The sequence below is a fragment of the Lepus europaeus genome, chromosome 8, assembly GCF_033115175.1.
Source record: "Lepus europaeus isolate LE1 chromosome 8, mLepTim1.pri, whole genome shotgun sequence".
NCBI classification, from domain to species: Eukaryota; Metazoa; Chordata; class Mammalia; order Lagomorpha; family Leporidae; genus Lepus; species Lepus europaeus.
The window spans coordinates 44,951,836-44,971,782 of NC_084834.1; the positions used below are offsets into that span (position 1 = coordinate 44,951,836).

Below are 19,947 nucleotides of genomic sequence, written 5' to 3' on the forward strand. Positions count from 1 at the left end.
AATACTTTCCCTATAAAGTAGTGACTGTTTTATCTAAAATCCCAATTAAAATTCAATTCATGACCCTAAGTTAGATATGAAAATACATTTGAGTCTCCAAGTTAACTGCAAAACATTATCCAAGCCATATGATTTTAAGTAGCAAAATTTAAGGAGAATCCAATTTGGACTAATTTGAGTCATCATGCCATCCATTATACAGTGTCTATATTACCTTAGTATCAATTAATGAAAAGTCATACAAGTCCAAAATATACATTAACTGATATGTTTGAAACCTTTGAATTATTTTAAATTTACATCAATTATTTCATAAAAAGGATTACTTAAAATACTGGTATAATTTTTAAAGAATTGTTTCATTAGAGCTACTTAGCAATTATATGTTTTTCCAGCACATAATTTCCTTCCACATATAAGTTATAGATTAATACGTAGGGAACTCTGCAAAGTGCCAAACATATTGGAATTTACAGCCTCCATTGATTATATAAGAAAGCATTCTCTCCAATGCAATCTGGGTTGAATCTACATTAGTTCCAAAGCTTATTCCTTGTTCAAAAAAAATTTACCACATTGTATTGATTTTGATTTACCAATTTAATGTTGGCACACTCTGGAAACAGCAGAATGTAAGGGATCTTTTCACTTAAAATTTTTAAAAAGATTTATTTATTTATTTGAAGGGAAGAGAGAGGAAGAACCAGTGAGGAAAAGAAAGAGAGCTCTTCCACTTACTGGTTTATTCCCATAAGCGTAACAAACAGATCTGGACCAGTCTAACATCAGTAGCCAAAAACTGTCTCACAGTCTCTTACCTGGGTAGCAGAGACCCACATACTTGGGCCACCATCCACTCCCTTCCTACGCACTTTAGCAGGAAGCTGCATAGGAAACAAAGCAGCAAGAACTTGGATCGACGCTCTGCTACTGGATGCAATCATTGCAAGTGGTGGCTTGGCCTGCCGTACCACAACACTCACCCTATTTAATCTTAAATTTTGAGACATATTTCTCCTTATTAGTGAATGTCTATGCAGTGAATATTATATTTTTGGAAAGATAACTCAGAAGAAAAAAATATTCTTTATGTATAGCAGATGCAAAAGTTCAATTCTAAGATATATTTAACTTAATTCAAAACAATAAAGTAATTGCAACATTAAAATTTAGATGAATACACTTTTTCAATATAGTTAATTCTCTAAAAATTTATTTTTGTGTATTTTTAATTTTTTAATTTATTTGAAAAGCAGAGCAACACAAACACACGAGAGAGAGAGAGAGAGAGAGAGAGAGAGAGAGAGAAATGTTCCATATACTGGTTTTTTCCCCAAATGACCACAACATCCAGGTCAGGAACAGGTTAAAGCAAGAGCTAGGAATTAGATCCTGGTCTCCCACATGGGAGGCAGGGGCCAAGTACTTGGGCCTTCCTGGATGCCTTCTCACTTTCTAGAATTGATTTTTAAGTAAGCATAGTGTTAGCTTCAAGTTTTGCTCATGCAAAAACCCATCGTATTCGTTTTATCTTCCTGCTAGTGATAAGAAAGTATTCAGAGGCTTTAATACTCTTGATACATCAGTCACAGGCCACCACAAACTCCCCACCTGTGTGGAAGAGGCTCTTTTGTCCATCACTGAGACTTCTGGGAAGGAAAAGATTCATGTGAGTTTTCTGCAGGCTTCCTAGAGGTAGCCTCCTCCCCTCGGCCGCTGTCTCTGGAGAGAGAGATTGCGCTGATGCTTCTATCATTGGATCACGAGTTTTATCATTTAGAGCCAGGTGTCATTTTTGAGGAAGAGAGGTACAATTTTGCCAGAAAGAATTCCACATGTTTCACTTAACAACCACTCACCCTTTGGTATTGAAAGAATACCAAACACAAACTGATCAGGCTATCCCCAGGCAGTGTTCACGCTATCCAAAAGCAGACTCTGCAGTTCCAAGGATCCTTCAATAATCTGTCAAAAACTGACATCACTGTGTAAAGAGCTGTTCGTTTCCATATCTCATTTTGGATTGATGTACGTGCACTTTTATATCCTTCAGTTCGATATAACATTTGGCCTTTCATGTTCTCAGCTTAAGCTACCGGGAATTCAAAGCTATTTCAAAGTGTAATTATACCAATCTGCATATAAAAGGATATATGTCCTACAGAGGGTTCCATAGAAAAGCAAACTCTTTCAAAGAAGAAAATTGGAAGTAATTCCCACAACTAAAATTCACTAAAGTTAATACATTTTTCATCTGATAAGAGCAGGTTTTTTTTTTTTTCCTAAGCAAATAGGAGATTAATCCAGAAAACGGTAGAGAATTTTTTGTGAGGTAGGGAAGAGGTAAAGCAGAACTGAAAAGTGAGGAGGAAAGCAAAGGAACAGTGGGTGCACATTAAATATATTGTTCATGAAAAAATGGCTACATCATACCAGAAAAATCAGTGTTTCCCATTACTGCAAAAGACAATAGGATTCTCACTTACAAATTGTATTAGTTATCTATTGCTGCATACCAATATACCCCCAAAACATAGCAGCTTAAAACTGCAAACTGTATCTCACAATTTGTGTGATTCAAGAATTGTAGGGCAGCTTAATTGGCTGCCTTTGGCTAAAGTCTCTCAGGAGGCTGAATTCAAGCTGCTTGCTGGGCTTGTAGTGCTGTCTGACTGCCCAACTTGGGAGCCTACTTCCAAGCATACACATGGTAGTGTATCAGCCTACCTCCCTTGACACATGGGTCTCTCTATAGACCTACCCCTACAGACTTTCTGCAAGCAATTCAAACAGGAATAAGACAGTGCATAAGAAGGTCCCCCAGATAGAAAACATAACCTTTAAAAAATAATCTAATTCAGATGTGACATGCTATCATTTCTACCACACTAATTTCATAAAGGTGGATTACTGGGGCCAGCACCGGGGCTCACCAGGTTAATCCTCCGCCTGTAGTGCTGGCATCCCATATGGGCACCGGGTTCTAGTCCCGGTTGCTCCACTTCCAGTCTAGTTCTCTGCTGTGGCCCGGGAGGGTAGTGGAGGATGGCCCAGGTGCTTGGGCCCCTGCATCCACATAGAAGACCAGGAAGAAGCACCTGGCTCCTGGCTTCAGATCGGATCGGCTAAGCTCCGTCCGTCGTGGCCATTTGGAGAGTGAACCAATGGACGGAAGACCTTTCTCTCTGTCTCTCTCTCTCTCACTGTCTGTAATTCTATCTGTCAAATAAATAAAATCTATTTTAAAAAAGGTGGATTACTACATTCCACCTACATTCAAGAGTGTGGATATCAAGAGATGGAAATTATCCTGGGCCATCCCAGTATCTACTATCCTACATACACACATTTGAGATAAGTTGTTTTTGGTATCTTTTTATATTATAAAATACTCTTTAATGTATAAGTCCTATAAACACAGCTTTAAGCTGACAATCTCTTATATGCATTCTTCAGTTTTATTTTTTCTTCCAAATATGTTGCTCTCTAAATTTACTCTTGCTAATAACTTTAAAAAAATGAGGATAATCACTTAAATCTTTAGGGTAATAATTTTTGCCTTTTTCTTTTATTATGGAAACTTGAGATTAAGGAAAACTTCGAAAACATAATTGTGTAAATTCTAGAGCTAACAAAATACGTAGCACAGAAGTTATGTAGCATATGGTTATCCTGGTCCCAAACAGTAAAATGTGTCTGTATGTGCCAATTCTTAATTACCAGCTCATTAACACTCAGGTGTCAATTGCTGGTGGCAAAGGCAATACCCAAATGGCCTACTTTCTGTCATGCACAGTGTAATTAAATTGACCTCAAGTACTGAAGCTTGCTGGTTGCCTGATACTATGTGGACACTAATTTCAGACATTATTCAAAATAGAGTAATTTGGCTAATAAGCCAATGAAATGAGAGAAAAGCTATCTTGAGTCTTAAACTGTATTTCATGTGTAATTATAACCTGGAAACCAGTTGAATAAATCATTGCTGTTTTAATCTATAATAAACATAATGCAAAACACACATTTGATTTTAATATTATTGATGTATAGTGCCATTAAATTTATTTTTAATTTTTATTTTTATTTAATTTATTTGAAAGAGTTACACAGAAGAGGTAGAGACAAAGAGAGAGAGGTCTTCCATCAGATGGTTCACTCCCCAAATGTCAGCAATGACCAGAGTTGAGCCTATCAGAAGCCAGGAGCCAGAAGTTTCCTCCAGGTCTCCCACGTGGATGCAGAGGCCAAAAGACTTGGGCTGTGCTCTGTTGCTTTCCCAGGTGCATTAGCAGGGAGCTGGATCAGAAGTGGAACAGCTGGGATTGGAACTGGGATTGGAACACAACATTGGCCCCTCCATTATATTTCAAGATAAGGAGAAATTTATTACAAAATGAAAGTGAAAATAAATTATTGTAATAATATGGTGTGAACTTGAATTACATAGCATATTATCAATATGCAATAAAAATAATTTGGCATTTTGTAATACTCAAATGTGTTCTATCTCCAAACACTTGAATGCTTTTCTATACACCTCTAACAACAATAATAAAGAATATACTGGGCCTACACTGTGTCACAGTGGGTTAAAGCCCCAGCCTGCAGCTCTGGCATCCTATACAGGCGCCAGTTCAGAGTCCCAGCTATTTCACCTGCTATCCAGCTCCCTGTTAGTGCACCTGGGAAAGCAGTGGAGGATGGCCCACGTCCTTGTGCCTCTGCACCCATGTGGGAGACCCAGAAGAAGCTCCTGGCTCCTGGTTTCAGATGAGTCAGCTCTGGCCATTGCAGCCATTTGGGGAGTGAACCAGTGAATGGAAGATCTTTCTCTGTGTGTCTCTACATCTCTCTATAACTCTGTCTTTCAAATAAATTAAATAAATCTTTTTTAAAAATTGTATTATCATGAATCCCATGTTCACACTATGAATAATGTGGGATTAGATTTTCTCATGACGTTATCTGCAATATCCATACTCTTTTCCCATTATGTCCACTGTTCTTTGTCAAGCTTCCACTTACAGAGAAGAGATAAATTCTTGTAGTAACCTTTCTTCCTCCTACACTAAAAAGAAAAGAAAAATGAAAAGCCTGAAAGGACAAATAAAAGACAAGCGAGGAAACAACAATGACAACATTTGTGAAGTATTACTTTTGAAATTATTTAATCTTCAAGTTATGGGGGAGAGCATGAAGAAGAAATTTGATTTACTTCATAAGAAATTTCAAAGACTCAAGGACTTGTGGGATGAATTAGATCTGATGTAAGGGTGAATATAAAATTTAAAAGAATCAACAATGTTATCTAAGATGCAGTTAGGCCTCTCTGATGTCCTCACCAATTGTGCTCATGTAGGTGATTAGAAGACAGCAGATTTTCTCTAGTTAGAAGACAGGAAATTTATTCTCTAAGGGAGATTGAAGCAGAGGCTACACCAGGGTTAAGGCAGCAGGAGAAGTTTAGTGTGCAATCATCATACTAAGAAAAGTTTGTATCTTGAGTTTCCCAGATTTCTTTCTCTAATTAGTTTCCAGAATACAAATGCCCAGAGTTATACCTTCAGGCAGAAGATCTGAAAATATTTCCCTAATAGCCCAGAAGAAAAACATACCTAACCATATTGACATTGGGAGTTCCCCAATTAAATGGCTGAGCCAGATCACCCCAGAGACAACCACAACTCACAAACCCTCCACAGAAGCAGTTTTCCTTCAGCATTTTTATAGTACTCACATTCTCAGTTATGAGCAGGAAACCAAGTTTAACTGAATGTTTCAGAAAATCTTTACAAGAATCTCAGGAAAAATATACTATTCAGTAAAAACCAAATGTAGAACAATCAACTATATATTAGAACAATAAGAGAAAGTATCACACATGGGGAAAACAATTCAAAGTACCTTTAAGGGGAAATGTTTAGTAAACAAAAAGAACTCTTAGAATTAAAATAACAGGAATGGCACTGTGACACAGTGGGTTAAGGGCTCTGGCCTGCAGCACAGGAATTCCATATGGGTGCTGGTTGGGTCCTGGCTGATCCAGCTCCAGTCTACCTCCCTGCTGGTGCACCTGGGAAAGCAACAGAGGATGTCCCAAGTTCTTGGATCCCTGCAACTGTATGGGGAACCCAGAGAAAGCTTCTGGCTCCTGGCTTTGGATTGGCTCAGCTGTTTGGGGAGTGAACCAGCAGATGGAAGACCTCTCTCTCTCTCTCTCTCTCTCTCTCTCTCTCCCTCTCTCTCTCTCTGTGTCTCTACATCTTTCTATAACACTGTCTTTCAAATAAATTAAATAAATCTTTAAATAATAATAATAATAATTAAAGCAATAGCAATGGTAATAATGAAGTAAAAGGCTCAATAGAAAATTAGAAGATAAAAATTTTGGCAAGTAAACACCTTGACAGTAAAAAGATCAAAGTAGAAGATTGGAAGATAAACATGTTATAAATATTACAAAATTTCCCAGAAAGTAAATTTTAAATAGATATGGAAGAGCTGGCACATGGTGCAGCAGTTTGGGACCTGTACAACCCATATTCAAGTACCTGGCTTGAGTCACAGCTACTGCGCTTCCAATCCAACTTCCTGCTAATGAGTACCTTGGAAGGCAACAGATAATTGGCTTTTTGTTACCCACAAGGAAGACTCAGATGGTATTCTAATCTCCTGACTTCAGCCTAGCCCCCATCTGGCAGTTGCAGATATTTGGGAAGTGAATCAGCAGATGGAAGATTTCTCTCTGTTTGCCTTGATGTATCTCCGCCTTTCAAATAAAATTAAAATAAATAGCTAAATACATAAATAGAAACATTTTAAAAATTAAATGTACATGTACGTATATGGATAATAAAGAAAATCAACTCAAGAAATTTGGTAAGTTTGTAGAGAAGGGTCAATAGCCAAACATTAAAGGATCCAAAAAGCTGAAGGAAAATAGGAAAGAAATGATGAAAGTAGTAATTGAAGAAACTTTGTAAAAACTCAAAGGCATGGGTTTAAAGCCTGAAACACGAATGAATACAGGTCCACATCAACCCACGTATTAGGAAATTTCAAAACTCAATAACAGAGACTCTCCCATCGGTTTACAAAGGATTTAGGGGAACTATTTGAATTAAAAATTTCTTTTTTAAAATATCTGACTTTGAAAGACAAGTGGAAACCCTTCAGAGAATCTAAGCTTAACATTAGAAAAATTTGGCTTGAGTCATGTCTGACTAAATCCTAAATTCTTCAAGTGTTCTTAGTGACTTCAAGTGTTCTCACACTACATATTGCTCATCCTTGAAATAAAAAACCTAAAATTAAGGCTCAATGTTATGTGTTGCCTTGACATCTGGCATAACTAGGAAGGCCATGAATAGCCTAACTTCAAGTTCCTCTCCCACTCTACTTCAGAAGATAAACTCTCCTAGCCAGACAACCCTCTTTATCCAGGGGACAGGTGCAGGTCCTGTTTATCTGGAGTAACGCGTTTCAGGACTCTGATGACATTCAGAATTATTTGAACAAGACAATCACATCATCCCACCACAACCATGAGCATCTCTCTCTCTCTTTATTTCTCTCTCTCCTCTCTCTCCATCTCTCTCTCTCTCTATCTCAATAATACAAACTATGCTTCCCACAATCTGTTGGTATTCCTTCTATTTCCACATGAAATTTCCAAAAGGGCTCTCAACCGAGCCCAGTGTCCTCCTCTTCCAGGATGTGAGAATAGGAAACTAACAAATTTCTCTACATCTCATCTGTCCAGTGTCCAGTGTTTTATGTTCTATATCCCCATAATGCTGAAGCAGAAATCTCTCCTTCACCAATAGGGTAAATAGAAGGCAAGTAAAAAAATAACCGTTTATAAGACAGTACAATCCTGATTCAGGACACATGGACAGCTTTACTTAACTGTCCTTGTGTAACTAAATGGTAAGTGATTTCATGATACAGGTAAGGCTGAGACCAAATTCCAACATTGTTAGTGGTCTTGCACTTTGGGCTCTGCAGAACAGTGCTGTCTTTATTGGGTGTTTCCCTCTCTTCCCTCCCTAAAATGCTCTTGTCTCCAAAAGAATTATTAACTGACTATACTGGGTGTGACTTACTCTTTGTTTCAATCTGTTTTGGGCAGTATAATAGCACCTTAACAGTAGGTTAGTTTTCGAGTCCCACTTACCAAAGGTAAGCCAAAATTCCCTGGTTGCTACATATATCTTGATGACCATCACCAACTGCTTTGGCCAGTCATATGAATATTATTTGTGATTTTTTAGTCCAAGAGGAACTTAAAGATGATACAGTGTGAATGTTATTTAAAGGAAGAAGATAGACACCATATGGAGAACTAAACATGATACAAAATTGCATAACAAGAATCATTGTTCAGGCAAAAGATAGTGACCCTGTCGATTTCATGTGCTCTTGTTTCATTTGCTGCTGTCACACACACACTCTCCTGATTCCCAAGAGTATGAAGGTACACATCCCATGGTCCAACCACTGATGAAAGAAATAATGAGAGAGGGTTACAGAGCATCTGGTAATAGACTCTGCCAATATAGTGATATAAAACCCAACTACTATCCTAGTGAAGAACCCCTACCCAATGTGCCTACACTCTTCTGAGCATTGCAGCTTATCAGCATGTGAGAGATTTTCATTGCTTCATCACACCAAAGGCAAATTGCCTCACTGGATGTAGTCACTGACCCCAAGGGAGATTGCCTTGCAGTCTTCTCTCCAAAGGAGAAAAAAGCTGTCTACAGGCAAGGACTGACCTGACTATTCCAACTCCAATCACTCGAAGTCTGCACTGAGGATAATTAGGAGACACACTGAAAGCTGTGACTACTGTACATGTGTAGAAAGACAAACTATTTTCAAGAAATTTTTACAGAGAGAAAGAATGAAACAAAAAGAAAAAGAGGAAGTTAAAAAAAGAGCTCTAGGAGTTGATGGGTTTAAAGAATTGACCACTGTGGCTTCAAAGCCTCCCCCTACACTATTCTGTTGACTATTTCTCTATTGCAACAAAAATCTTGATTCTCAGTATGACAGGGAAAAGCACCCATAGCACCCCTATGGCATAGTGAAAGCATTAATTCAAATCCAACTGAAGTTTTGTCCTTAAACCCTAGAATGCAACCATTGCCCTAGAGGGGTGCCCACCCGATAATAATTCTTTGAGGCTTCCTAGAGTAAAAAATAATAATAAATATGGGAAAAATACGTAGACAACCTTGCACTACCACCCCCAAGAAATATATACAGTAACAAAAAACAAAGGAAGGGATGAAGGAAAGAAGGATGGAAGGGAGGAAGGAAGGAAAGAGGGAAGGAAGGAGAGAGGAAAGACAGGAAGGAAGAAAGGATGGAAGAAGGAAAGAAGGAAGGGAGAGAGGGAGGGAGAAATGAATTCTGGATTTGGGGGAAAGAAACAAAAACATTTAAATTGATGTACACAGTTTGATCTCTTCTCATGGCTTCTGGAGTTTCTGGACCACTTATGATGGCTGTAAATTTCCCATAGACTTCTAATGTAAGAGAATGTGACCTTAGTCCTGTATCACACACTATTAGTGCAGCAAATATTGGTCACATTCTGGACTTTGTAAATAAAGAACTCTTACAGACCCTGAAATCCTAATTATCCATATCGAGAATTACGCCTTTGATCATGGGCACAGCATTCCACAAGCTCTGCATAGCTACTGAGACTATCTTTCTACGTGCTATACTCAAAACTAGATATTTTAACACATCGCACTTGAAGAATACAGTAGTCCCATCTCTTCTTGGTCCTGTGCCCTATGTTGTATTGATAAAACAGGTCAGCTTTCTCCCAGAATCCTTGGCAACTTGGAGATTTTTTGGGAAACAACTGAATGATTGGGAGTTTTGTTGGGAACAACAACTACATAAACATTATGGAGAGTTTACACACTTATGAGTCCTATTGCCTCCATTATTAAATATAATAGAGATCAATGGAATGTTGATTTTTGTCTCCTAGCCAAAGTACCTTCAATAAATATAGGAACCAAGTTCAGCACAATTGGCCCCACATTAGGCAGTCATCTTAGCAATGGATGTTTCAATCAAGAATTGGGCCACTCTGTATGTGTTTACAATCTTTTTGTCTATTGTCTAAGAGTTGACTCCTTTGAAGTAAAGGATACTGGAACTTCTTGCCTCACAGAGAGTCACAATGTAAGGTAAGGAAGTAAGCATCATTATACACACTAAGGCCGTGGTGATTCAAGGCCCCACCAGAACACTCCTTGTTCCCTTTAGATTTAAAGACATTAATGGTGGGCCAGGGCCACGGCTCACTAGGCTAATCCTCCGCCTGCAGCGGCAGCACCCCGGGTTCTAGTCCCGGTTGGGGCGCCGGATTCTGTCCCGGTTGCCCCTCTTCCAGGCCAGCTCTCTGCTGTGGCCCAGGAGTGCAGTGGAGGATGGCCCAGGTCCTTGGGCCCTGCACCCTCATGGGAGACCAGGAGAAGCACCTGGCTCCTGCCTTTGGATCAGCGCGGTGCACTGGCCGCAGCGTGCCGGCAGCGGCGGCCATTGAAGGGTGAACCAATGGTAAAGGAAGACCTTTCTCTCTGTATCTCTCTGTCTCACTGTCCACTCTGCCTGTAAAAAAAAAAAAAAAAGACATTATTGGTACCGATCAAATTATTTATTTTGTTTCTTAAAATATATAACACTGGGTTCTTTTAACAGGATTTCAGTGCAACGTCCATATTCCTTTACACCAAGGGAGTCAAGTTAAATGAAAGGCATAATGATCTCTTCAAATGAATTACTGTTATAAAGGGGCAAACAGGCAAGCATGAGTTAGAGTAAGCCTACATCTCCTAGGGCATACATTCTCTATACCATTGTCACATATGTCCCCACATGCTCTTATTAGCTTTAAGAGAGACATGTTTTTCATGAGTACTTCAACATTTGGCCTTCTTTCCCATGGTCAAGTGCCTATTTCAAGTCCTTAGAGGTTCTTCTACTCAATCATTTTTAATTTCAATTGTTGTTAAGATTTCAATTAAAAACAAGAAAGAGAGCCTGGTAATGTAGGTTGGCACAAATTGAAAACTGAGAGTGAAGAGAAAGTTTTAGGGTAAGTGTGAGGTTTAAGGTTAGGGTCTACTGCAAGTTGGCTTATATTTGTCTCATCTCTTTCATGGGAGGGATTAGGACCAAAGTATATTCAAGAATCTGTTCTACATTAACATTCTGCAATTCAGTTTGACTGAACTAGAAATCAAAAATAAGATTAATCATAAGTTGAGATTAGATAATATCTGATGCATACAGATTCAATACCAAGAATGTGTAATGAATTTTTCAAAACTGTATGTGGAAAACATGATTTGAACTCAGATGGAAAGGGAAAAAAATGAACAAATAAGGATTTTTTTTCAATTTTCATGTACTTTATTTATTTTTGTTAACATTTCTTCATCTTCATTATGTGTTGCGTTGTTAAAAGGTCTGACTTTCTTATGTTCTTTTCAAATAGATCAAATTGTCACATATGCTAGACAAGGTTGTACTGAAAAAAAAACTGTATGAATACTTATACTTTGAATGTTATATACTTACAGAATTATTTCCAAACATAATTAATGAGAAATTTTAACTTGAGATAAAACTATGTAGTAATACTACTCATTAATTATTATACAGAGAATAAAACAATGTATAGTGCAGATACTACCACTGACATTAGAATAAGAATCTAAGATTCTCTGGAATAGTTTAAGCTTAATGTCGTTGAAGTCCTACTTAGAGAACAAGCATAAAACTTAAAGTGAAAAATTTTAAAAATCTTCCTACAAATAAGATTACCTCTCTGCATACTTTGTCCTTTCTTTTATATTATGTTGTTTGAATGCAGCAAGATAAACCCAGCAAAGAAAAAAATAATAAATAAAAAAACCTCTTCATCTAAATTCTCCATCTGCCTTAACACCATTCAGATGATCGACTAATCTGCAAAGAAAGGCAATCTATTTGTATTCAGAAATGTCTCTCAATTATGTACTTTTGTTCAGTTTTCACAAGCCAAGTCTTTAATCTTGCACATTTGTATCCTAGCTAGATATCCTCAATAATCTTTTCTTACCTAATTCCTTGTTTTAAATTTTTGATTTATTTATTTGAGAGAGAGATAAGAGATTACTCTCATCCACTGGTTTACTTGCCAAATTCTTGGAAATGTCAGCTAGGACATTGGACTCAAATCTAAGTACTCAGATATGGGATACAGGCATCCTAATCAGTGTCTTAACAGCTAGGCCAAGCACTCCCTCTCAATTTTTTTATTCTTTTTTTTTTTTCATGTTATGATTTAACCTACTAAACCTAAGTCAGACAAAGATTATTTATATACAGCATTTATTTTCATCTTTTTATTGGTATATTTAAGAATAGGACAGATTCTTCTCGAGTATAAAAAATGGTTTATCACAAGGAAATATTGCAGCTTAAAATAAACCCTGTGATAATACCTAAACTTTAAAAAATAGGTAATATACCCTTTTCACTCCACATATCTAACTTTTGTTAGGTAGGAAGTCAGATATGAGCTTATGTGTGTGTGACATAAAGGCCCAAAGAGTTGACATCTATGCATCTCAAAGTTATCCAAATAACGTTTTTGGGGGCGGGGGGGGGGGGCAGTCCAGTATCTGCATTCTGCCCTGCTCCCTTCTACCCAATAACGTGCCAGTTGGGGGTCTCCTCCCCTTCTGCCTGATAATCTTCCAGATGCAGCCCACTATCTGCATTTTAAATACCCTGCTTGGATCACAATCCTCCAGTGGATCTTGCTCACCCTTCCTCTAAACCCAGGGTGGCACCAGCTAGGCTTCCTCCTGTCTGATACCTTCAGGGGGAAAACTTAGATAGGAGTTTTTTAGTATTTACATCCATAAAGTCTTTTGTTTCAGGAGGAGATGTGTGAAGACAAAGACCCATCTCCTTAACACCCCCCTATCCCCCACCCCCACCCCCAGCCTCAACCAGACTGCATGCTCAGTCCTCTGCCTCCATGCTGAGCCACCCACCAGGCCTGGTCAGGTGTACTCCACTCATCCACGTAACCTCACTCTTCCCCCAGTCCGAGCGACTGGGCACTCTCAGGTTCTGTCTGGAGAGGTGCCCCTCTGTTCTTACAGATGTCCCTACCCTAATAAACCTTGTTATTTTACTTTCCACTACTCTGTCTCATGCCTGAATACTTTCTTGCGCAAAGACAAGAACCCTGCCATTCACCAGTAACACTTTCAGTAACAATGTCATTAATAATCACAGTGATATAGTTTTATGAAATGTTATGTCACTATCACATACTTCTGCATGGTATTGCCAGTTTTTTTCCTGTTCTGATTCATGAAATTACAAATATCTTATCTTAGGATCAGTGTGACAATTCTGAGTATAGTTGCAAATATATCATGTGAGTCCATATATCTATGTGAAAGAAACAACAGGAACAAAATATACATCTTCAGAGACATCTGAAGTGGATGGTTTGATATTGTATTTAAAAATAAAATTTACTGTACCTCATATTTTTTATTTTTTACAGCATATTGTATTTATTTATATTTTGAGAGGTTTTAACTAGAATCACCCAACTACCATTTATTTTCATTATTTTTCTCTTTATTTTTAACTCACATATGTTGAAATGTAACTCTCCCTTTCTCACATACACACATCTTGCTCCCTTGGTTGAATTCAGTTTCACTTGAGATATTTTATTAATATAATTATTATGTAGTCTCACTATACCCTTTGTAGCCATGTCATAAATATGAGTGGTTTTTCCTCAATGTCAAAAGAAATCAATCATTTATTTCACAGTGCTGAAAAGTGCAAGCCAGCCCTCTGACTAACAAATGTTGTTGCATTCCAATCAGACATTTTGAAATTCTAAAGACTAATGAAGAGGGACACAAATTGTAGGGGTTCGCTAGTGGGATGATTCTCATTCTTCAGGTATTCCTTCATATGAGTTTCTTTTTGCCCATTAATATCCATTCACTTTACACAAACACAGGCGTGTTTTGAGAGAAATATATTGCCAGAAAACTTGTAAATTGGCCATTTCCTCCAGTATTAATTAGAAAACACAACTAAGAATAAGAGAACTCTCACACTTTTGCAAAAGAATACAGAGTGTAGGCTTGTTCCACTCACCATGCCAATGCCTGTTTTCTTTCCTTTTTAATGCTCAAAAGAAGAATTCCTCACAACGACCAAGATACACAGGGATTAGAATTTTGTTCCAGCTTAGCTGACTGCAATGTTAATTGAATGTTACTCTGAGACAGATTGGTTGAAGAATTGCCCAGTGATTACCAACTGCCCTCAAATAATAATAAAAAAAGAAAGAAAAGAAAATGTATCTTCACCTACAGGATTTTTTCAGAATTTCCCACATGAATTAATTTCCTACATGAATTAATAAATTTCTTTTAAAATATAAATGTTCTCTTAGAAGCATTCATTTAATTACATATTAATATAGACTATTTTAATTGGGAAGTTTAAAGTCTAGTTTTTATGACAAGGAAATAGAACTTTAATTGACTCAAAAGAAAAGTGATAACTGCGCAATTTTCAAAGGCCAAATTTTAGGTCTAGGAGCCAGGGTCTGCCAGACTAAGGAACGCAACTTCAAGAAGCCTACAATCAGAATCATTAAAACAATCAAATTCTATCAAGCATACACTAAAAATTGCCCATATTCCCTCTTATAATAGTTTTGCCAAAAATTATGATTCTGCCAAATATGTAGTATTCTCCACAAACATTTACCTGTACGAAAATAGATATTCAGAATGGACAGTGGAAAAATCAGGTAACTGTGTCCTGCTGCAGTCACACCTGTGTATTTTTCGTTAGTAGTGAAAGTCACAAAGCAGAGTTCAGTGAGATGACTAGCACTCAGTGAGATTTGAGTCTTATTTCCTGGAATCTTTACTAGTGATAGATGGAGATGTAATTGTGAACAGGGCTGATAAGTGGATATGAAAGGCAAGCCTACATTCATCACAAGGTTTTGAAATAGGCACTGTTTAGATACAACCCTACAGCAGTCTGTAATTTTTGACAAAGGGATTATTCTCATGGTTAAACTTTATTGTGTACTTTCAGTAACCAGGAACAGTGGTAAAGTGATGCAAAATGATATTAATAATAACACATACCACTTACTGTGTTTAGCAGTGTGCCACGCTTTTCTACATCACCCAGCTCAAGTAGTTCTCAAAAAATCCTACAAATCCTACAACCAGTTGCACTTATCTGTATTTTATGAAGGGTAAAGATTAAGATTCAGATGTGAAATAACTTTTCAAAAATATCTTCTCTGACTTTCCACAGCATTAAATAAGTTTAAATTTGAAATAGCGATCATATGGTGCAGTGCTTTTCAAACATTTTGGGAAATGATTCACAGTAAGAAACGTATTTCACATTCTGACCTATTTCACACATGTATCTCAAAAAAGTTGCACAAAGAGCTATTGCTTTCACAAGAATGATGTTTTTGATACTTTTCTACTTTATTCTACTTACTTTTGCTTTTACATTATCATCTTGATACATTAAATCGATTTCATAATTCACTGATGGATTTTGATGGCAAATGTTGATACTTTATTATTTGGTCATTTAATTTTTAGATATTTTCCTGTAGTTCCCCTGGTTCCCAAAATGAACTAGAATTTTCTTGAAGTCAGATACTATCATAATTTTGATACTTCCTCATTATCAGGTCTCAGTAAATGTGTGTAATCTAATACAGTTTAATTTTACTTCTAAAAATAATAATCTTGATTAAATGAAACAGTGAATGGTATGATTCCTAGCAAGAATAAAAGTCAGGAATAGGAGGTTGAGATCTGCAGGGGAACCAAGGCAACCCACAATTACAGCTGAAAACATTCCCTTGGGAACTGTCATTCCTATATATTTCATTTAGCGCCTTTCCATCATAGAGTTGTTTTCATTAGATCCTCAAAGTGAGAGGAACACCAGTTCTCCCCTTATTTCCTTTAAAATGAATCATGGTCAAGACGGTGTAGTTTGACCTCATGAAAACCATTTACACAAACCACAGATGAGATTAGGAAATATAACTTTTTGTCTACTACATTCCAGCTATTTTAGAATCTAAATTTATAAAGAGTTAACGCAGATTATATTAAGAATGTAAATAAAGCCTATACCTTAATTCATATTCGCTTCTTGGAAAATGATATCCATATAGATTTTATGTTTTTCCTTAGGGATCTATCAACTTCAAATATGAAATGATGTGTTTCTAAAATTTGAGATAAAATATTTTCCTTTTATTATTTGAAGGCACCACTATCTGATGTATAATATAGTGTTTTTTTTTGTGGAAGCTTGGTACACTATAAATTAAAAAAAGAAAGTAATTAAAGCAGCATCATGTGAAAACATATATACTTAAAAGGTTCATTGTTGGCATTATGGGAATCATATGAAACTAAATGTCTACTTTCAAACTATAAATACAGTGAAAGCCTTTAAAATCTAACATATGTTGCTTCAAATAATACTCAGTTTTGAACAGATGTCCCCTTAGACCTGTTACATTAACTCTAAAATTACTAAATCATCATTGTTTTTAGACCTAGAGACATATTTTGCTACTCATTTGTATTCAAAGCTCCCACAGACGTCAGTGGAAGATCCATGCATGGAAAAATGTCATGATATGTATCCTAGTTTTATTTATTTCATATGTATACAGCAGTATAAAATAATATATTGCATTTACACTCATTTTACTTATGTATTATTATAGCATTCACAGTAACAAACACTATAGTTAAGATTGAAACTCATCTTTTAATACCCTGTTTTCACTCACAGATAACTGTCTCAAAAATGTGTTTAGAGCTGAAATTCCCTGCTTACCTTCAGCTCGAGGATGTATAGATGTATTAGAAGTCCGAGTTCTGCCCTTCAGAAATCTTTGAGCCTCATGAAAATTTAATATTTTTGCATTCATGAATGCAATATTTTCACACAACTCAAAAACTTCTGGAGAGTAAAAGTTCAAACTAAGAATGTGACAAGATTTCAAGAAAGAAAAGCCATGTTTCTAATTTTACAAATACTTATAAAATAACAATGATTAGAAATACATGCATGCACACGAAAGGTATTAGAATTTTAGTCATATTATTGCCTGCAATACTCTGGCAGCGCCCACCTACTGGCATTCTTAGGGAATGCAATAATCTAAAACCTATACCAAGTTTGAAGAAAATACTCTACTGAACAGTTTCACAAATTACTGTATAAGGATTTTGTTTTACTTAGCAGAGGGATACTCCTTGAAATCCTAACAATATATAAAATAATTTTACTACTCCATGGTGTAAAAAATATGGAATTTTATCATTTTCTGTTTTTCCTTGTTAAAAAGGAACATAAAAAGGATGTTAAGTGCAAAGCCTTTACCGCTATAAAATTAGAGTTGAAAATGATAAAGAACCCAAGAAATTGTAATATGAAAAATATAAGATTTTCAATAAAATCATCAAGTATACCAATGTTTTAAGTGTTTTAAAATCCCTTGGGTATTAATAGCACATTTAGAAATATGTGTGTGGGGAGGAACACATGTCATGACAAATAATAGTGCTATTTTCAGTAAATAACACACATATTGTTCTTTATCGTGCTTGACATTTGCCACATTCCAGCTAAGTAGTTATAGAAAATTAGTTAAACTCTAATAATAATTTTAGAAAGGTAAAATGATACAGTAAGTGCACAGTTACCAAAATTTATGTTGGGGATTGTAAAGATGACTTGTTCTCCCGGTACTGCAGAAGCAGGAGAGCTTCTATATTACAGAATATTTCAAAGCAAATCACAACACAATGAAGAAATGCAACAGAGAAGGAGTAACTGAGATATTTAAGTCTTTCAATATAGTTCTTAATTTGCAATGTTTGATAAAGGCATCGCATTTAATATCTTTATAAAAAAAAGTTATATGTATTTCCTTAACATTACTTAAGAAAAGATGGTACACGGATATTATTCACATCATTATATCTGTAAATTAATTCTGATGTAATACTGAAATTTTTGAGTAAAAATTATTTTGCAAATGATGGTCACAAGTTAAAAATTATAATTTTAAATATGGATGAAACATTTCTACAAATTGTCATTTGACATACTTTTGAAACATTAAAGACACTGTTTCCACAGGAAAATTCTTTTTTGATTTTTACTGCTCTAAAATTAATGATGTTGACATGAAGTAACTGCCACAATTATTGTTTTATGAAATAGTTTACTAATGAAATACTACTTAATCTGCTGGATATTATTTTTCTCTGCTGCGCATAAAAATTATGGAAGATCAGATATTAGGATGATCAGATGAAATAGAAAATCTATTCTAAAGTTTCTTGACATTCTAATCTAATAAATGTTTATTGGAAACTCCCAGTATTCATTGGTTGCCCTTTCCATTTTATATACTCCCTCATTGGTTGATAACATTTTCCTCAATTTACTAAAGTCATACCCTTATTGTGTTGTAACTTTTTGGTTATTCTGGAGAAAACATGACTGATGATGTCAAGAATTAGTATTTTATTTTTTAAAAAAGTTGTTCCATAAATTGGGTAATATTTTTGTTTTTCTTGTTTTTACAGATTGAATATGTAATTTAAAAACTAAATTGAAAATTAGTGTAGCTAATAACTAGGAAATGTAAGACAACTAATCCAGAAACACATGGCCTGAAAAGACAGTGCCTAGGAGATTATATACAACAATATTAATGATCAAATAATTAAAGAAAAGTAATATAAATCAAAAGAATTAATGTAGCTATCACATATGAAGTGAATTTTAGGTCTGATGAATTAATACAGCTATTTTATATGAAGTGAATATAATCTTATTTTCAGTGCATATAAAGAGGAAGATGGATGTAGACTTTCCCCCATGAAAAATGATGCCTGATAGGTTTTAATTAAAGTCGAGTGATTCAACAAGAAAAGTATTTTGTTGTTTAAAAAGCAAATAGAACAGATTTTTTCCACTTAAATTATATATATAAACATTTCCTTACTAAAATAGTCTATCCTTCAAAATACTAATGCAGTAATGCCGAGTTTGAGAAAATGTTACTGCTGCACTTGGTGAATATATGTGCTTTTTGTATTACATACAGTTGATTAGCTTTATATATTTTTAAAGGGTTCCCAAAATCCGGAACATTACACACAATAATTTGACATAAAAACTGATTGGGATTATGACATGAACATGTTAATATCTAATTTGATAACTATCAACAAATCACTCTAAACATATACATCCAAGACCTATGATTATATGTATGCATTTAAAGGTCAAACCTAAGAAAAAATTTTCCATTTACGTTACATAAAATTAATGTAAAGTATACTTGTGTTAAATGTTAGTCTATTCTCTAATAACAAAGCACAGCTCAATCTATCATTGAACATAAAATCAGTTAAAAATTAAGGGAAGTATTTCAAAATAGGTCTATAATTGGAAGTGGGCAAACATTTTGATATAATGTTGAAGACATCAAAAGGGATGCTTAACAATTCTGTTTTTGTTGTTCTTGTTGATGGGAAGATCAGCTCACATTCTTTAGTTTTTTCTCTCTTATTTGTATTTCAACAAGCAATAACGAACACTATAAAAAATGTGTGAAAGAAAAGAAAATGCGTCTTACTAAATTTAATAATTAGTCCTGTAACATCAAAGTAAAAGACAAGCTTAATTTTTCAAAGTTGATTCATAAAGAATTTTCTAATTAATAACACTGACTCTATTTCGAATATAAATTTTTCACACATAATACTGAAACAATGATGTACCATGTTTCTATCT

At 35.6% G+C, this 19,947-nt stretch overlaps 1 pseudogene; it reads right to left on the bottom strand.

Moving 5' to 3' along the window:
- The window catches only part of LOC133765258 (ankyrin repeat family A protein 2-like), a 48,646-nt pseudogene that overhangs the window by 18,409 nt on the left and 10,290 nt on the right, over positions 1-19,947 (bottom strand).